Below are 21,812 nucleotides of genomic sequence, written 5' to 3'. Positions count from 1 at the left end.
GCTGTAGTTTTATCTAGTGGTCACTCCAGAAACTTTTGGAAGTAATACATCACATGTCATTGTCATTGCCGTTCTTTTATTACTATTACTTTCCTATTTTTATAACTTATGTTCCCTTAGTCTATCCTTATTTCTAATGTTCCATGGTCATAATGTTGTTTTGTTTACTTGCTTCAGGATCTCTCTCTCTCTCTCTGTGTGTGTGTGCATGCATGCATGCCCGCTTGCATGCCTTTTTCTCCCAATGGTAACTCTACCAGGAGATAATTTATTCCTACATGCTCCAATGCATATATTACATATAGCTTCCAAGTACTGATTAACTTTTACATTTCTAATTTTGTATTAGTATTTACATTTCCAGTTTTGTATTAATATTCATATTTACATTTCCAGTTTTGTATTAATATTCATATTTACATTTATATTTTTACATCTATATGTACATATTCAGACTTTTACGTTGATATTTATATTTTTATATATACATATATTTACACTATATAATTATTCATACAATATCAGTAATTTATGTTACTTTACAACGACTGGTACTTGATGTTATTGGCCAATTTAATTAATTCTGAGTAATACATTTCGATAAGTCTCTGTTTTGACACTGGCCACTTGTCTCCAGAAGTAATGACGTGTTGCATTAGGGGCATCGTATGGAGTCCAGTAGCTGGCAGTTGTAAAGTATGTAGTCAACAGTCTGTTGAAGTTGTGAACTACAAATACATGATTCCAGAATATGGAATCTGTGTAAGTAGTGTCTTAGTTTTCCATGTCCCATTAATAGTGTGGTTAAACCTGAAGAAATGGCGTGTTTTTTCAGCTGGAGTTTGCTTCTGATGCTAGGAAAGAATTGTTTTGTTGATGATCCGTTTTTTGATGTTTTCCATTCTTCTTCCCACAAGTACTCAAAATCTGCTATAAAAACACTTATGCAAGTGTTTTTATAGCAGATTTTGAGTACTTTTGGTAACTTGTTCCTAGTCGTTCATTTCTAGCCGCTTCTTTAGCCAACTGATCCGCTCTCTCGTTTCCTGCAACCCCAGTATTTGCGTTCACCCAGCAGAACTTGATTTCCCATTCAGATAGAGTGAGATTCCAAACCAGCTTTCTTGTCTGTTCTATTAATGCTATATGCTTGCTCTGGTTTTTTATGCCATCTATAGTGCTTCTACTGTCACTGTAAATTGTTGCTGTCTTTTGATGAGAGGTGTTGACTTCTAATTCCTGGAGATATATAAGTGATTGAACTATAGCAAGTTGTTTTGCTTGGTTGTTGGAACAGAGTGGATGCAGTCTAGGGCAGAGTTCTTGTATAAGGGACTGCCTGTTATATGCAACTAAAGAACAGCTGACATTCCCTCCAGTTTTGGATTCAGGCCAAATAGAGGCTGTCAGGATCAGATCTTCACTTTACGACAAATAGTGGAGAAAGCATGGGAATATAACAAAGATCTGTATTTAAGTTTTGTCGATCTGGAAAAAGCATGTGACAAGGTACCAAGAGAGAAGCTATTCTATACGCTACAGTTATATGGTGTCAATGGGACATTATATCAAGCAATACTTAGTCTTTATTTGAGTTGTAAGTCAGCAGTTAGAATTGAAGGAAGTACAGGAAGATGGTTTAATGTTAAATCTAGTGTGTGACAAGGATGTACATTATCCCCTCTGTTATTCATTATCTATATGGATCACATTATGAAGGAAAGTGGTATTAAACATGATATCAGAATTGGAGATGTTAATGTCAGCCGTTTGCTTTATGCAGACGATGTTATACTTCTAAATAAATCCGCTACAAGTTTGCAAGATTCCCAGACTAAATTGAATAACTGTTGCAATAGATATGGTATGAAGGTCAGCTGTCAACTTTGTTGTGAACTGTAAATTGTTGCTGTCTTTTGATGAGAGGTGTTGACTTCTAATTCCTGGAGATATATAAGTGATTGAACTATAGCAAGTTGTTTTGCTTGGTTGTTGGAACAGAGTGGATGCAGTCTAGGGCAGAGTTCTTGTATAAGGGACTGCCTGTTATATGCAACTAAAGAACAGCTGACATTCCCTCCAGTTTTGCTTCCGTCAGTGTATATATGGAATTTGTCACTTTCAGAGCTTTCCTTCTCCTTAATATTTGTTTTCTTTGCTGGGTGAGGCTACTTACTGTAGCCAAGCAGATGTTCATAGCAATTTGGATCAATGTTAGAAACAGCGAAAAGTCAGCTACTGGAACAAATATGAACGCACACCCCAACTCAACATCAACAGAGTTAAAGATCGGTACTATCAACATAAGAAGCCTGAATGGCAAAGAAATGGAGCTAGCTGAAGAATTAGATAAGTACCAGATCAACATAATAGGGGTGACTGAAACAAAAAAGACAAAAACTGGTGAGATCTTTCTGAGCAATAAATACAAAATGTTATATTCAGGAAATGACAATCAAGGAAAAGAAGGAGTAGCCATAGTATTCAACACAAAATACGAGGCTAATCTTCTTGAATGGCAGGCAGTCTCAAGTAGAGTGATGTGGGCAAATATCAAAATGGGGAATTGGACAATGAGACTTATTTGTGCCTGTGGTCCCACAGAAGTTCTACTAAAGTAGAAGTGGAGGAATTTTTTGATGCTTAAGAAAAAGCAACTGACACAATGAAAAGCAACGCCTGTGGAACAAGTAAAACATTTCAACTACTTAGGCAAGATTTTTACTGAAGATGGTAAATTAAATATGGAAATAGACAACAGAATCAACAAAGCTGGTATGGTAGACAGTCAATTGAATAAATTCATATGGATAAGAGAGAAATTAGTCGGAACACTAAATTAGCTGTATACAAGACAGTGTTCAAACCAGTTTTAACTTATGGATCTGAGAGCTGGGTCAGAAGTAAAACACTTGACCAAAGACTAGAGACCGCAGATATGAGACTAGTAGGAAAGATCAGAGGCGTGAACAGATGGCATCAATGGCAATATCATATTAAAAACAAGGATATTAGGAAAGAACTTGACATTGTCAGCATCCAGGAATGCGTTAGCAGAGCTAATCTCAGGTGGTATGGTCACTTAAACAGAATGGGTGAGGAAAGATTAGCAAAACAAATGTTCTCTGCCAAGTTGGTAGAAAAACAACCCAGAGGAAGACCAAGATATAGGTGGATTGATACGGTACAAAGTGACTTAGACGATAGAAATATAAGATATGATAATGTTGGAGTCTTGACAAGTAACAGACTGATTTGGAGGAAAATTGTAAATAGGAAGTTGGTAATGTTTTAAATTTTTCATGTAGTACTATCATATCCTGCACCCCTTGAGGGTACATGTCAGGAATTTGATGATGATGATCTTCTGGAAGTGACTTCGTATATTAGAGGTAACTCTTTCAGGCAGATCAGTGTAAAAGCTACAATAACGCAAGCTGCCTCAAACGATATTGTCCTGTATCCTTTAATTGTATGTATGGTTATAAGGTATTGAATTCTATTTAACTTTTGTCTATTTTTCTTTGATTTTAGTGAATGTTTCCAGGCAGATGCAGCATAAGATATTAATGGTAGTGTAGCTCTGGTATATATTGTTTTCAGCGCTCATTGGCCTAATCTCCACTTAATCCTTGCAACTTTGCTAGAAAGTTTATAATTTGTAAGCTTTTTTCAGCAACATATGAGATGTGCTTGTTGATGGTAAATCTTTCATCTGTTATTACCCCTAGGTATTTTAGCTCACTGGCTACCTCGAGAACTTCTCAATTTAGAAAAGACTGTAACACGTTGTTTTGATTTTTTACGTGAGATATGAAGCACTTTAGACTTGCTGCTATTGAATGTAACTTTCTTCTTGCGTGCCCACTCTGCAGTTTTAAAGAGTTCTTCATTGGCCGTTACTTCTAGATGTAAGCCGTCTCGTCCTCGAATCATTATCATCGCATCATCGCCGAAAGCTATGACTTTTGTTTCAGTAGTGAAAGGAAGTCTTAATAGCTAGTCATACTGGTTGTTCCAGAAGTCTGGTCCACAGCATGAGCCTTGAGGGCAGCCTCATTTGACTTCTTTCGTTACAGCTGTGGTTTTTAATAGCATGGTTGCTCTTCTGTGTATAAAATAATTTTTTTTAAGATCGAGTAAGTTTTTTGGACATTTTAAATCTCTTAATTGATTGATTATGGCTGGCCATCATGCAGCATCGAAAGCTCCTTGTACGTTGAGTGAGATCAGTAGTACGTCTTTTTTTTTTTTTTGCTGTAGACTGTCTTCTGTGAACTCTTTTACCTCCATAATTGTGTCTACTGTGCTAGATTGAGGTCTAAATGCTTATTGATTGCTGCTTAATAGGTTTCTTGAGTAGACATAATGCATTATTTGGTATCTATCAGAAGTTTTTCTAGCACCTTACCACAACGTTTATGAGACTGATTGGCCTGTATTTGCTAATTTCATCAGATGTTTCTTTTCGTGGTTTTATTATGGGTATAATTTTAGAACGTTTTCATTTTACTGTCTGTTTTCTTGATGGTTGATAATATAGGTGTTGACTTATTCTTGCTTGCTGCTAATTTATATATGCAATTCCAAGGATTCGATATGGTTGAAACAGTACAGAATTTTTTCCATGATTCAGTTTTCACGATTATAATTTTGGACTGATAGCTGTATTTGGCTTTATAGTAGTTCTGTCTTCTGCTCTCTCTCTCTTAAATCTTGGTTATTCTATGTTCTTTGATATAGTTGTCTGAGTGCGTTAACACGCTTTCTTAAGACTGTTAATTTGGCATTCCACCAAGGTACTGATTTTCTTCCTTCGATGTTTAGCTTCGCGGTTGTTCTGAGTGTTTGATCGCTGGATTTTTTTCAGACCTGATGAAAGCACATAAGCAAGGAAGTCTATATCAGCTTGTTCTGATGCCCAGATGGCTAGGTTCTTGTCTAAGGTGAGCTGTTGTTTGCTGATCCCATTAAAGTGATGTTCTGAAATTACGGATGAAAATTCGGTTTTTAATACTTTAGCAAATATCTCTAGATTGGTTTTATCAGTGAAGTACTTGCTGTTAATGTGATGGCTTGTGTTGTTTATTCCGTTTATATTTTTGTTACTGATATTAAAACTTAATATGCGATGATCAGAACAGCTTTCCTCTTCTTTCCATTTCCATTCAGAAACCCAGGGTAAAATAGCTGCTTCCTCTGGTATTTTCAAATGATGGAGTGTTACTATCGTCGTTTAGTATGTGTAGGGAGTTTGATGCTATGAACTCTTCCAAATTTTTACCTCTATTGTTTGTGCTCTCATTAACCATAAAACTGAATGGGTTGCTATCTATTCCTATAATTAAGCCGTGGTTGATGGTAAAATCCACAATGTTGCCTATTTTTTCTAAGTCATATTTTATGTCAGTGTGATAGTTTAGATACATACTTGCAGCAAAAGTTTTAATCCCTCTGTATGTAATTTCAATAAGTACCAAGTCCTCATTGCTGTGCTGAGAAATTAATATTACCTCGACTTCAGGGTTGACCACTATTATTGCAGCTCTCTTTCTTTCAGATCATTTGGAAAATATTTTAAAATTACTTGGAAAGATGCATATTTTGTTGTTGATGTTGTAGGGTTCTTGTATTAATGCCAGTCCTATATTTTTTCTATTTATGACTTCTGTTAAGTTATTTACAGCCTTGAGAGAGCATTGAAGATTTATTTGAAGGCATGCCAGGGAAGTAGTGCTGTTTCTACAAGCTTTATTATTGCTTTCCATAATCTATGTTTTGAATTTTGAGCTGTTTGTAGTAGTTGTATGTTGGGTAGTCTTTGCTTAATGCCATGTGTTTGCAGTTGTTTTTGGTTTTGGCATGCTTATTGTGATTTTAGCAATTTATGCAATTTATCTTGGACTTATTTTGTGGGCACTAGCTGAACTTATGTTCTTTAGAGCAGAATGTACAGGTGGTTTTTCCCCACCAGTAGCATGTATGATGGTGAAATTTATTGCAGTTAAAGCATCTCAGAACGCTTACGTAGTTCTCAGAATGCTTACATAGTCTGCACAATGGCATAGGATTTTAACACTGGTTTTCAGCAGTTTGATTCTCACCGTTGGATTGACTTCTATTATCAGGTTTCTTTTGTTTGTTTTTTTATTTGTCATGATAAATTTCTGTGTCATCTTTGTGTCTTCAATGAAAAGTTCTTCGTTCTGCATGCAGATTGAGTCTATTGCATTGTTCATATCAATTTCACTGAGAATATCATATATTATCAGCCTTGGAAGATGTTTTTTACTGGGATTTGCTACTAATGTGTCTTTGCTTTCCTTAGATATTTCGTTATGTAGCAAGTCTATATCGGTATTTTCTTTGGATTCAATTAGCACTCCTCCATTATTAATACTTTTCATTTTTGTGATTCCAATTTTTATTTTTCTTGGGTCTATTTTTTTCTTTTATAAGATTTTTGGTTTCTTTGCCGTTTAGTTGAGCTATCGGATTGTTTTCGGATTCATCTTTGTTTTTAGCATTGTTTTTAATGACTTGCGAGTATAGCTGAGTAGGCTGACCTAAGTTAGCCTGTCCCTGGTTGTTTGTAGTAGTCTTTTGTTCTATCAATGCTTTAGTTGCATTTTTCATTTTATTAAATACCTGTGTTAGTTCACTCACCGCAGTTAATGTCATTTTTTAAATCATTTCTTACATTGCCCCTTACTTTGGCAATGTTATGCAGTAGATCTAGGGCTTTTTCGAACTCTTTGTCCATTGCCTCCATCTTAATGTTACTTAAAGTTGTGTGTTATAGCTTTCCTATTGAACTGCTATGCCTTCTAAGATACAAAGTTTAAGATAGTGTACTTACAGTTTTTCTGCTTGTTCCTAGAAGTGATGCTTCCATTGAATTAGGCTTCAGAGGGTTATTTCTTGTGTCCTTTGTACCTCCCAGTGGCAGCAGTTGGGGGAGGTGTTAGCCCTTGCTGTAGCAGCTAATCCTATTATGACCAGTTTGAGATAGCTGAACAATAGATAGTCTGATCACAGCAGTATTCAGTTCAAAAAGATGGAATAAAATTTCAGTCATACGCGCTTAGAGCTATGAAACTATAGAGTAAATTACTCACTCTTAAATAGATCACTGTACGAGCTATCAGTCGATACTAGATACATCCAATTTTTCTGTTCGATACCACACAAAATATCAAGGTAAAAGCAGGAGTGATTTCAGGCACATTCATTCGCGTCGGAGCTTGTGCAACTCTCCTCCCTGTGTATGCGTGTGTGTGTGTGTGTGTGCGTGTGCGTGCGTGCGCGTGTTTATATAATATATGTGTGTAGTGAATGATTTATGAATGAAAATGAATGAATGAACTATGAATAATGATTATTAACTTCATTATTCATTTGCCTCCTGCTCACTGGTTATTAGTCCTTCTTCATTCTCAACCATTCTGTTTTCATTCATATTTTGTATAACATTATATGCACTATTATGATATATTTTAATGAATTATATGATATATCATATTCTGTCAATCACAATGCATAGAATATGATATATTCTATGCATTGTGATTGATCCCAATAATATTTTGTATATTATTGGGATCAATCACCAATAATATACAAAATATATAAGAGAAGTGATAGAAGAATTGTTACTTGATTTTAGTATATATTATGATATACTTCATCAAGTGAAGAGATTTTAAGAGTATAAGAGATTATATTTTTGTTTTATTTGTATTATACCCAATAATATGTAAATGAGCAGACATGGATGGGAATGAATAATGGGCAAGTATAGATAGGGAGAAAGCAATGAAAGAGGAGAATGATCTTGAGTTTACCTTAAAGCAGGACATGGTAATTTGTACTACAAACTTCAATTCTAACAAAACAGACTGCATAAAGTAGAACATGGTGGCCACATAATGAAAGAACAAAGAACATGCTTGACATAAGTAAGAGATTGGCTGCATTTGTTCAGCAGTGTTGAACATTTCAAGGAGCAGACATGGAATCGAGTCATAGCTTAGTAATTGCCGGTATCAACTCAAAACTCAAACAAGTGAAGGCACAATTTCAGAGTCAGAAAGATATAAATACAGTATGTGAGAAAAATACATGGAAAATGTATACAGGAAAGTGCTTAAGAAAGAACTGAAATCCATTATAGAAAAGGAACTGGGAGATAGGAAAAAAAGTGGTGTCTGCAATCAGGAGATAGGGGACAGGGGAACACAGCGTGAGAAAGGTGGATGCTCCAAGAGGATGTGAATGCATGTGTAGACAGGAAAGGAGAATGGGATGACCTGGGATCAAGAGGAAACAGTTGGACTTTAAGAGGGTTCTAAAATGAATAAGCAGAAAGGGAAATGGCTCCAGTTAAATCACATCGAATGAGTGGAACTAGTTGTAGATCCAGGAATGAGCTGTTGTGTTTGTATACAAATGCTAGAATTGTAAGAAACAAGGCAGATGAAATGGTTGCATTAATTGAGTTCTGTTCACCCAAAAATTGTTTAAGTGAGACATGGTTAGATGAGGACGACATCCTGTCAGAATGTCGTCCTCATCTAACCACAGGATGGAAGGGTACGATGTTTTTTGTGAGGATAGAAAGGTAGAAAAGGGGGGGGGAGAGTGCTATTGACGATAGAGAAAGAGTTATGTCCATACAAAGTAGAGATGCAAGAGGGAAATAGTGCCAGTGGTTTTGAGGCAGTATGGTGTGAGATAGAGGTGAATAGAATGAAATACAGGTGGTCCCTGGGTTACGGATGACCCGACTTATGGTGTTCTGTACTTAGAAATGGCTCCAAAAGCTTCCCATAAAGATAATTAATAATTAAATAATTAAATTAATAATTCGGGATTTAGTTTGTTTCACACATGTAAACAAACCTGCACTTCGCCGCATTATTAAAGCAGCTCTTTCCGTTATTTGGAAGTCACATTTAAGGACCTCGGTCACACTTGCCATGTTTGAGGATTGGTTCTTGAACAGTTTTATTCCTGCTGTGGAACGTTATTGTTCATAAAAGAAAATTCCCTATAAAATTCTTCTTGTGCTGGACAATACTCCTGGACATCTAACATCTTTAGTTGACCTTCACCCTAATGTAAAAGTCATATTTTTACCACCTGAACACTACATTATTACTACAGCCAAGGTACCAGGGAGTCATTTCTGCATTTAAGGCTTATTACTTATGCCATACATTCCTGCAAGCAGTCAGGGCTACAGAATATGATGTGATAACCTTGAGAGAGTTCTGAAAGAATGCGAACATCCATGATGCCATCAACAACACTGCTGATTCTTGGGAGGAAGTGAAACAATTTAACAATTAAAGGGGTGTGGATCAAACTGTGCCCTTAATTCTGTGATGATTTTCGTGTTTCACAGAATACATCGCCGAAACCAGAAAACTGAAGTGGATAGTGGCAATTCACTGCAATTGGACATCAATGAAAATGAATTATTATTATTATTATTATTATTATTAGTAGTAGTAGTAGTAGTAGTATTACAGTATTACACTGTATTATTATTGCCACATATGAGCCATTATAGTATTGTTATCATTATTATTATTACTGCATATGTATTGTTCATCAGGGATCCGAGTTACATACAAATCCGACTTAACAACGTTCTCAGGAACATAACTTGTTCGTAACACGGAGACTCCCTGTATTTGGTTGGATGTTGTTATAGACCTGGTAATGTGGATGATAGCGACTATGAAATGTATAATCAAATTAGCCAAACAAATAAGAAAAGGGGAATCATTATGATTTTAATTATGGCAATATAAACTGCAATGATGAGATAGTAACTGGAAGTAAAGAAAATGAGTTTCTTGAGTTTTTTGAGGGACAACTACCTCAGACAGTATGAAACAGAGGGCACACAAGGATTGTGGGTCTTGGATTTGATCATTTCATCAGAGGATGTAATTATAAATGAGATTTCAAATCACCCTCCAGTTGGTGAGAGTGACCATGAAGTGATTAATTGGGTGTTTGCCAGCAGTGTGAGGACCTCTGTGAGAAAAGGGTATATGTGGAACTACAAGTCAGGTGATTATGAATAGCTCAGGAGACAGCTTGTGGGTGCAGTATGGAATGAGGAGTTAGCTGGAAAAGAGATCATTGTAGCTTGGGGGATTTCCAAGAACTATCTAGTAGAAGCTATGTCTAAATATATTCCAAGGATCAGAAGGTTAAATAGGGTAGATGTGAAATGGATGAATAAAGAGATTAAGCATGCAATACAGAGAAAAAGGGCATTATGGAGGCAGCATAAGAGAAGTGGTCATAACCAATTCCATGAGGATTACAAAGACCAGGCAAGGACTTGGTTAGTATGGGTAGCAAAAGTGAGGTATGAGCAGCATTTAGCTAAATGAAGCCAAAAAGAATCCTAAGGAGTTCTTTCGATATGTAGCCAGCAAAAAAAAAAAAGAATGATTATGGAAGAAGGATGACATTGATTGGGGAAAATGGTATAAAGACAGCTGTTGCAGAAGATATAATGGAGATACTTAATGAGCAGTTCATAAAGGTCTTTCATTCTTGTGAATGTGACTTCATGGAGAGATTGAGATCAGTTGATGATGGGGAGGAGAGACTGACTGTAAGTGAGCAAGAGGTGTATGGGGAGTTGAGCAAACTAGATGTTAATAAGGCTGTTTGATTTCATAATATATCATCACATATTCTGAAGAAATGTGCCGGCAAGTTGACACCTGCCTGGATATATTTTTTTAATATGAATCTTGCACTGGGTCAAGTTCCTAAGGGGTGGAAGGAGGGCAAGATTGTGCTGCTTCATAAGGGAGGTGATAGAACTCAAGCATCAAATTATAGGCCTATCTGTGTGTCAGGTGTTGTGGTTAAGTTGTTGGAGAAGCTTCTGAGAACTAGGATCCAGAATTCGATTGACAACAAAGGTATTATCTTTTGATGGACAGCATGGATTTGTTAAAGGAAGGTCATGTTTTAGTAATATACTTACTTATTATAATAAGGTGACTGCTTCCTTGGACAGAGGAGATGGATACACAGTAATCTACTTAGATTTCGCAAAGGCTTTTGATAGATTACCACATGATAAGTTGATAGTCAAACTAGAGTGGATGGGTTGGATATTGGATTGGAGACTGACTATCTGATAGGTATCTAGCAAGTTGTGTATGGGGGGGAACAATAACCAGGAAAAGGAAAGTCACTAGTGGTGTGCCTGAGGGGGTCGGTTTTAGGGCCACTACTGTTTAACTTGTTATAGGATCAATACTGGAGAGGTTCCACAGAAAATAGCAGAGATCAGGGGAGAACCAGAGGTCATCCCTGGAAGCTGTATAAAGAGTGTGTGAGTAGGGGAGTGAGAAACAGGTTTTTTACATGCAGAGTTGTGAAGGATTCGAATGCCTTGCCTAAGAGTGTGGTGTCTGCAGAGTATTTGAGTGTGTTTAAAGCACGGTTTGATGAGCTTTATGTATGATAAAAGGACCTCCTAGATAAGTCTTTGACTCCATGGGGGTCTTGGGTAATAATAATAATAATAACTTGTACATTAATGATATTGGCAAAGATTTGGATGGAGATATTCAGTTGTTTGCAGATGATGCAAAGTTGGGATGAGCCATGAAGAGTAGGGAAGATGTTGCGGCCTTACAAGATGACTTGAATAAATTGAGTGATTGGGCATGGGAATTGGGATGCGAGTTCGATGTTGCAAAATGTTAGGTTTTAAAATTTGGGAAACCAAGATGGGATGCACAATTTATGCTTGATGAGGATATATTGTCAGAGGTGGAGGAAATAAGAGATCTAGGGAGTGATAGTGGATAAGCATCTGAAATTTAGGGGACACATTGCCAAAATTGTGAAGACAACACAAAGGCTTCTGGGAATGATGCGGAGGACACTGACTTGTAGAAGTAGGGAGATTCTTGTTCCAATGTATAAGGCTTTGATTAGGCCACACATGAACTACTGTGCCCAGATTTGGTCACCTGGTTTTCAAAAGGACGAAGGGACGTTGGAAAGGGTCCAGAGGCGACTGACTAAGGTAGTTTCAGACCTCTGGAATGTCGAATATGAGGAAAGATTGAGAAGATGCAATTTACAGAGCCTGGTGAATAGGAGGAAGAAGGGAGATATGATAGAGACCTACAAGTTGGTAAGGGGTTGTCATAGGATCAATGCTGGAGAAGTTCTATAGAAAATAATGGAAGATCAGGGGAGATCCAGAGGTCCTCCCTGGAAACTGTATAAAGGTGTGAGTAGGCGAGTGAGAGGCAGATTTTTTCGTGCAGAATTGTAAATGATTGGAATGCCTTACATGAGAGTGTGGTGTCTGCAGAGAGTCTGAATGTGTTCAAAGCACGGTATGATGAGCTGTGTGTGTGTGTGTGTGTGTGTGTGTGTGTGTGATAAAAGGATCTCCCAGATGAGTCTTTGACTCCATGAGGTCTTGGTGTAATAATAATAATAATAATATTCGACCAAAAATGCTCAAATATGGAGATATAAAAGTCGTACAGTGGCTGCACTATATAGTTCAGAAGGCCTGGACAGAGGGGTCGAATTCCAAATGATTGGAGTAGAGCTCTCATAGTACCCATATATAAAAATGGAAATAAAACTGAATTTGATAATTACAGAGGTATTTCCCTACTGAGTGTTCCTGGTAATATTTATGCCAGTATACTTGAGAAATGATTGAGAAGGATTGCAAAAGAGAAGCTTGGTGAAGAATAAGCTGGATTCAGGCCAAATAGAAGCTGTCAGGATCAGATGTTCACTTTACGACAAATAGTTGAGAAATCATTAGAATATAACAAAGATTTGTATTTAAGTTTTGTTGATCTGGAAAAAGCATATGACAAGGTGCGAAGAGTGAAGCTATTCAAAATGCTACAGTTGTATGGTGTCAGTGGGGCATTATATCAAGCAATACTTAGTCTTTATTTGAGTTGTAAGCCAGCAGTTTGAATTGAAGAAAGTACAGAAAAATAATTTAATGTTAAATCTGGTGTCAGACAAGGATGTACATTATCCCCTCTATTATTCATTATCTATATTAGATAATGAATAATAGAGGGGATAATGTACATCCTTGTGAAGGATGTACATTATCCACTTTTCATTATGAAGGAAAGAGGGTATTAAATCTGATATCAAAATTGGAGATGTTAATGTTAGTTCTTTGCTTGATGCAGATGATGTTATACTTCTAAATAAATCTGCTACAAGTCTGCAAGATTTCCTGACTAAAGTGAATAACTGTTGTAATAGATATGGTATGAAGGTCAGCAATAACAAGGCAAAGGCAATAAAAATATGCAGAAGCATTGAAAATATCAACTGCATTGTGAATGGAGAACCTATAGAACAAGTAAAACATTTCAGCTACTTAGGCAAGATTTTTACTGAAGATGGTAAATTAAATATGGAAATAGACAACAGAATCAACAAAGCTGGTATGGTAGGAAGTCAACTGAATAAATTTATATGGAATAAGAGAGAAATTAGTCAAAACACTAAATTAGCTGTATACAACACGGTGTTCAAACCAGTTTTAACTTATGGATCTCAGAGCTGGGTTAGAAGTAAAACACTTGACCAAACATCTGACTGAACATCTGACCAAAGGCTAGAGACCACAGATATGAGAGTCCTGAGAAAGATTAAGAGAGTGACAGATGGCATCAATGGCAATATCATATTAAAAACAAGGATATTAGGAAAGGACTTGACATTGTTAAGTCCTTTGTTGTTAGCATTCAGGAATGTGTTAGTAGAGCTAATCTCAGGTGGTATGGTCATTTAAACAGAATCGGAGAAGAAAGATTAGCAAAACAAGTGTTCTCTGCCGGGTTGGCAGGAAAAAGACCCAGAAGAAGACCAAGATATAAGTGGATTGATATGGTAAAATGTGCCTTAGAAGATAGAAATATAAGATCTGACAATGTTGAAGTCTTGAGGGTAAATGTCAGGAATTTGATGATGATGTAAAAAAAAGTTACCAAATATTACAACTAAATGTACAACATCACTAATTTGTATATCACTGTTAATAAAATTTCCAATATGCCATACTGTTGTACTATCCCAAAAAAGCACTGCATATGTTATGGAATATCAATGATTTAGCGGCTGCTGTTAGAAATTGTGGAGAAACAAGACGATGGTTCCAGACAACAGGAGGCACATTAGACAAGGTATAGATGTTCAGTATCCATGAGCATCTATATCATGCTGCTGTAAAAAACAATGGATGTCATAAAGGATAAATATAAGGGAATTTCAGTTCAACAAGACCACAAGAGGCACATTACACAAGGTATAGATGTTCAGTATCCATGAGCATCTATATCGTGCTGCTTGAAAAAACAATGGATGTCATAAAGGATAAATATAAGGGAATTTCAGTTCAACAAACAAAATCAATAATTTATGATTTACAAATGATGTAGTCATTATTGAAGAAAATGAAGAACTAGAAAGAACAGTTCTGAAATCAAGAAGGAAATGAAGTAAAGACATATGGGGTGACAAAACATCAAAAAAAAAAACATCAAAACAATGATATTAGAGAGAGAGGATGAATAGCAAATAAAGGTCAACAGACATGAGTTGGAAGAGGTTAGGCATTTCATGTATCTAGTGAGCAAGATGATGCACAATTTAGTCAGCAGAAAAGAGATAAGGTTTCACATAGCAAAAGAAAGCAAACCTACAGGCGATGGACAAGATATAGAAAAGCAAATCAGTAAGCCCTGGCATAAAGTTGAGGCCGCTGGAAATATGCATATTTACAAATGCTGTCTATGGTTATGAGATGGGATAATGATCAAAGACTGAGATGAATTGGTATTTGAAAGAACACAGAAAAATTCTACAAATTGGATGGACAAAAGGTAATGAATGAACTGTATGGGAAAGTAAACTGCAAAGAGAATCTAATGTAGAAAATCATTCAAAGGAAACAGACTTTGGGAATAGCTGTAAGATGGATAACAACAGAAAGATCAAACCTTGATCTTTGGCACAATGGATGGCATAAACAGAAAAGGATGGCCAAGACGAGTGGGTTAGATGATATGAAAGAGTGGAGTGGAGAGAGTTTGCAAGATTTGAGCAACTTGCCGATAGATAGAGGGGAAATAGCAAAGTATGTTGAAAGTGCATCAGATCCAGTGGATACTGATGATGATGATGAATATGTAAATGAAATTTTGCTCGTGAAATTATTTTCAGGGCTATTCTTCTTGTATACTAAGCTTGATGTAATTTTAATCAGCTAAGAAAGTCTACTCCCCCTTCTCTCCCCCATTTCTCTTAGAAGACTTGAATTAAGAATGTGCTAAGCTGTTTATTCTTCATGACTTCCATTATGGTTTCTTATCAGCTCACTCTTAAATGAATTAAAATGGAAGATGCTGTGGGAGGAGAATACTTTCCAGTGGAGTGGAGACTTAAGGCAGTTCTTGAGGTCAACTGCTATCAGTATACAAAAAATATGTCAAGAATATAACATGCTTATGCAGTGATTGATTACTGCTCAAGTAAATGAAGCATGTGCCAAGGATTCAACAATAAGACAGCCTCAGGAAAAAAAAAAATTATAATCATCCTACTGACAGGTAAATTTGCCATTAGAACACACAATTTGCAGACAAAAGATGCTCTTGGTGGTGGTGGTGGTGGTGATGGGCAGTAGATGATGGTGGTAGTTGTGTGTAGTAGAAGAATTGAGTAGTAGGAGAGGGATGTTGAGTTAGAAGAAGGAGAGTCGATATGATTGAGACATTTAACCTCCCTACCAGCCAAGGTGGATGAAATAGTGAGACCAAATTGCACTTCTTATCCATGTTATCCAATAAGTGTTACAGAATCATATCCAGATTTAGCTAAATGTCTATAGACATCATGGCTGGTTGGGGGGTTAAACTGTTGAGAGGTAGTTACAAGGTTGACGCTGAGGAAGGCTTTCGTTTGGCAGAATAGGGAGAAGAAGTGAGACAAGAAGTTATCCCTAGAAGTTACAAAAGGAAGTTGTGAGCAAGTGGGTAAGGAGTGGTTTCTTTGCATGGGGAGTGGTTTAACCGTGGAATGCATTGCATGATAGATTGATGAGAGCACGGACGGTGAATGATTTCAAGGAGTGGTATGATAGACTTTGCGTTTTCCAGGGTGTGCTTCCCACAATGAGTCTTGTGACTCCTTGTAGCATATAGCTTAATATTAATAATAATAATAACAGAAATTATTATTCACTAAGGCTGAATAAAAGAGTGAGAAGTAATAGCAATGTCTTTGAAAGGGTTTAGTATGTGAGCCTAGGCAAATGGAACAAGATACTTCATAGGGATTTACTCTGCATTTGGAAATGTTCAGAGTAATGACAGGGAAGTATTTAAGCACATTCATTGAAACCATTGCAAAGAGGATCATGGGAAATTTTAGTTATGGAAATAAATTGCACAAGGATATTGGGGAGTAAGAAAGTAAACAGTAGTAGTGAGGAAAGTGGAATACATTGCCGCAGGGTCGATGAAATAAAGAAACACGTCTAGAATTTTTGAGTTATGTTTATCCATAATTAGAAAATAGTCTCTTCAGTGGTTATCATTTGCTCATCACATATATATTGAAATTTTCTTAACATGCTTTTGCCTACTAGACTTTGTTTAAGATTGTTTTTGGAATGAATATAGCACAAAGAAATAATTAAACACAGGTTTAATTGTTGTGATATTTTGTCTCTGTCACAAAGACATCTCATCTTCTTGGATAAAATATAAAAACTGTAATAACACACACACACACACACACACACACACACACACACACACACACACACACACACACACACACACACACACACACACACACACACACACACAGTGGAAGATGCCAGACTATAAGTCTAAGAAAGGCACCCTTTCTAGATACTGGTAGCTAACCTTGTCTGTTGGATGAGAGGTTTAAGAACTAATCTTTCTCAAATCTTGTGAAGTTTAACGTGACCTTATTTATTTAGATTAGGTTAGTTTGTTAAATATGCTGCTGATTCCCCCCCCCCCCCCCCCAAAAAAAAAGCCTTTCAAGTTTGTATTTGATGTGGTGAAGGATAGTATTTTTTTTTTCATTTGATTCTGTGCACACATCCAAGGCACGATCAACTAGACCCCCACTGACCTTATCATGATATAATTCTTGTTTTCTCCAAGGTGGTATATCTCCATTGTTATATCTCCAGTTTGTCTATAATATGACAATTTGCAAGAACTTTGTACACCTAGAAAGAGAGGAAGAGGGATAAGGGCAGCTGGCTTTTTATAAGCTTTAAAAGAATACAAAGGTTATATTTAAAATTTTGGCTAATTTTTGGAGGTGTCCCATATATAGGGGAATAGCAATATTCATTACTCTTCTTCTTCTTCTTTGGTGCATCAATCCGAAAATTGGTAAATATAGCAGCACATCACAACATCCTGATTCAGTACTATAATTAATAATAAGTGTAAGTAAATTTATTTATATATGGTGTTCTTCTAAGTAAAGTAACCCATGTGGATGTCAAAACTGAAGAATCAGTGATGTCAAGGGCAGGGGAAACATTTTTAAGTAAAGTGTCAGAAAGAGGATATTGGTGAATAAAAAAATGATATTAAAACTATGATATCATTATTATTTAAAACTAAATTTTGGATTTTATATATATATATATATATATATATATATGAAGTATGGCTAGTAAGAGGGATTAAAGATTTAGCTAACTGTTTGACTAGTTTAAAGGAGAGAGTTATTAGGTTTATGAATTTTAAGTAATCTGTATATCTGGGGGTGGGGGGCAACTAAAAATAGTTTGAGTTTTTTTTTTAACCAATTCAGGAGGCCAAGATGTGATATTTTTAAGAAGTCTTTGCAAAGTTTTTTTTCTGAGAATTAGTGTGATAATAATCTGAGGTTTGCAAGTAGTGTGGCTTAACATTCATTTTTCAAATGTAAAAATTCCTTAATGATGAGGCCCACAGTGGCATTACCCTTATATAATGAGCAGTGTTAGAACAAGAGTTTGTCAGCTGAAGCTATATAAAGAATATTGGAAATAAGGAGTAAATTTTTTTTTGCATGAAAAGTGAAGTGACAGTAGTAATGGAGAGATTGGAATGCATTTTCACAGTAGCTGGTGAAACTAGCCAATGGTGAATATTTAAATGAGTTACGACAGTTATTATAATGCCTCTACGTTCTGATTCCATATAAGCCTAGAATAATAGCAGTCCAATTGATTACCATTTTCATATATACTTTAATTACTCTTATCCTTCTGCCAACATTAATTTTAGAGATGGAAATATGGAGATTTTCGTTCATTATTTTTTTAATTTTTTTTTGTTCCCTTTTTCTACTACTGATTAATGATATATATATATATATATATATATATATATATATATATATATATATATATATATATATATATATCATTATTATATGACTACAAGTAATAATCTTTATTCTGATATTGATTCAAAACTTTATAGTTCAAGCTAAGCATATGTTATTAAATCAGAACCTTGCAATGCAGGTGCAGAAATATTGTCAAGAGCTGATTTTCCAGTGATACACCATTTTTCAATCTGTAAACATTTATCTAAGTTGCCAGAATTAGGAAGAATTCTATAATCATTTTCTAAACAGCTAATATACTGTGCAAGAGGTGCTGTTACAAGAGGAAGTGGAGTATTTGTCTTAGTCAGGTGGGCTTAAATACTATGGGTGAAATCTAATGAAAAATTGGCTTATATGCTATTCCACCATGTTAAATCTACTCTTGTTATGACTAATGGCATTATATCCAATGTGTTTTGATGATCTTTGCATTTGGGTGTCATTTTTAACTCCAACATATTTTTGATTTTCAAGTGAATCTTCAAACAGTGCATAGTGCTAATAATAGTTGTTAAACATAATTTAGTTTTCATATTTTTTATATTTACTGTTTACAGTCAATGAAATTATCAAAATTACTTAAAAAAAGCATCTCATGAAAACAAGTGTATGTTTTATTTATTATTTATTTATTATTATTTATTAATAAATATAATAATAAAAATATAAATAAAAAGTAAATAAAAATAAAAAAATATTAAAATAATTCCACTATTATTATTTTTTATTATTATTCATTATTTAATTAAACAAGTCAATTTGATTATAAGTATTTAAATAATTTAATAATAAATTAAATTAATAAGAAAATATTGTTAAATTGATGTTAAAATAAAAAATCAAAATAGGTAAATAAATAAATAAAAATATAAACATAAATAAATATAAAAATAATGAATTTATTATTTATCATGTTTCAGTTTTCTCTTTTTTAGAAACTGTGTAACTTTATTTGGGATTATAGAGAGCAGATGTAAATGATAATTATAATTTTTAAGGATAAAAATGATGGTGGAATGAAAAAATAAAAGGATCAGGTGAAATAAAGCAAAGAATGGTTCAAGAGTTCCACTGTATCAAATTATAAGAAGTATACTTTATGAAATTCACATGGAGAGAAGATGCAAGGAATAAGAAAACTCTCATTGACTCTGTGTTGTTGTCAGTGATGTTGTCCCACTGGCTCACAACACAAGAGTATAAAGAGGATTTGAAATAGGAAGTGAGTCACCATTTAGTGTTAAGCAGGATTAAATTGAACTTCATATTGAAAAGAAAGGTGTGTAAAAAAAATGTCAAATGAATCAAAGTTGAACAGCTATCAGATGTGAACTGTAGGCTCAAATATATTATAATTTGAAATAACACAAATTATTCAAGAAAAACAAACCCTATAGAAAACTTTGATTCAGCAAGAGAGGTATGTGGTGAGGAAATCTGCAAGGAGAAAAATCTGAAATTCCAACTCAGAAAGTTAGAGACAGTCAAGGAAAATAAGAAAGCATATAGAAAATTCCAAGCAAGTAAGTCAGCTTGTGCTCTTAGGGAATACAGAGGAAAATGGAAGAAAGCTAAACACTGCATAAAAACTAGATAAACAAAAGTCATGGGAAGAATTAGGTAAGAACATAGAAAATAAATATCAGTAAGGTAGTAAAATATTCTGGAGGCTATTGAAAAAATTCAGAAATGTAGAAAAGAGTACTGTAAAAGGAATTAGAGCTGATAAAGGGAACATGAAAACTGAAGATAAAGATATTCTTGATGTATGGAGTAATTACTTTGAAAGATTGATAAATAAAACAAGCAGTGATAACATAGTGGTAGAAAATACTCAACAGGAATGCCATCTGGAATATATTTCTGCACTTGAAGTAGAAGAAGCTCTCACAAACCTGAAATGTGGAAAGGCAGCTGGAGTAGATGATATTCAACCAGAAATACTAAAATATGGAGATATAAAAGTTTTACAGTCTTTATACTGAATAATTCCGAAGGTCATCAAAGGATCAAATTCCAGATGATTGGATTAGAGTACTCATAGTACTCATCTATTAAAAAGGAAATAAAGCTGAATGTGAAAATTGCAGAATAATTTTTTCTCTACTGAGCATTCTTGGTAATATTTATGCAATTATTCTTGAGAAATGGCTAAGAAAAATTGCAGAGAAGAAGCTTGGAAAAGAACACACTGGATTCTGGCTAAACAAGTTGTCAGGATCAGATTTTCACTTTAAGACAAATAGTTGAGAAATCATGATAACATAACAAGGATCTGTATTTAAGTTTTGTAGATTTGGAAAGGCACATGACAAGTGTCATGTGCCTTTCTCTCAGTTATTTGCTAATGATGCAAAGTTGGGTAGATCAATAATTAATACAGATGATGTCAAAATTTTGCAGGATGATTTGGATAGATTGGAACACTGGGCAAAGGAGAATGAATGTCAGTTTGATGTGGTAAAGTGTAAGGTTATGCATTTTGGGATGAGAAGATTACCAGCTGTATACCACATTCATGGAACTGTACTCCTGGAAATCAATAAAGACAAAAACTTGGGAGTGTTAGTGGATAAGGAGTTAAAGTTTAGATAGATGGCATATAGAAAAAGTGGCTAAAGCAGCTCATCAGATTACTTGGTTGCTGAAGATAATCTTAACAAGCAGAGACAAGCAGGTTATTATGCCTCTTCATCAAGCATTGATAAGACCCCCCCATCTTGAGTACTGCATACAGATCTGTGTACCAGGGTTTCTTGGTGATGAGGGAGAGGTGGAATAGATCCAGAGGCAAGTGATTAAGATGGTAGCAGGTCTATGGAATGAACCTCACGAAAACAGGTTGAAGATTTGTGAATTAAACAATCTGGTTGATAGGTAGAAAAGGGGGGAGGATATGATTGAGACATACCATTTACTGAAGGATTTTTACAAGATGAATTCAGAGAAAATTTTTCAGAACAGGTCTGGTTGTGGGAGAACTGGAGGCCATCCATGGAAACTGTGTGAGTAAGAGTGTAATTGGCAAGGATGGTAGATCTAGTTTTTTTGCATGGAGAGTAGTGAATGAGTGCAATGGGTTGCCAGAGTCTGTTGTGGGTGCCATGACTGTGAATGAGTCATGGCACCCACAACATCTTTTAAAAAATTATCTTTTACAAAATGAAGGCTTTCATTCTGTAAAAGATAATTTCATTTTCACTCTTGGAAGAAGTGTTTATTTCAGCATTATGGAAGCAGTAGTCTGATCATGAAAAGGAAGAGTAGAATATTCAGAGAACATTGCACTTAGCACCAGTGGCGGCCGGTGAAAATTTTAAGTGGGGGGTGTTGCA

General features: G+C 35.3%; 1 protein-coding gene across 2 annotated transcripts in view; it reads left to right on the top strand.

Annotated features, from left to right (window-relative positions):
• The window catches only part of LOC150109241 (prestin-like), a 399,320-nt gene that overhangs the window by 92,656 nt on the left and 284,852 nt on the right, over positions 1 to 21,812 (top strand). The gene's annotated exons all lie outside the window — the stretch shown is intronic.

Source organism: Typopeltis vanoorti, chromosome 2 (genome assembly GCF_054136105.1).
Source record: "Typopeltis vanoorti isolate ZY-2024b chromosome 2, IOZ_Tvanoo_1.0, whole genome shotgun sequence".
In the NCBI taxonomy this organism is placed as follows: Eukaryota; Metazoa; Arthropoda; class Arachnida; order Uropygi; family Thelyphonidae; genus Typopeltis; species Typopeltis vanoorti.
Note: the sequence above shows the minus strand (reverse complement) of the source record. Positions and strands in the feature narration are given on the sequence as shown.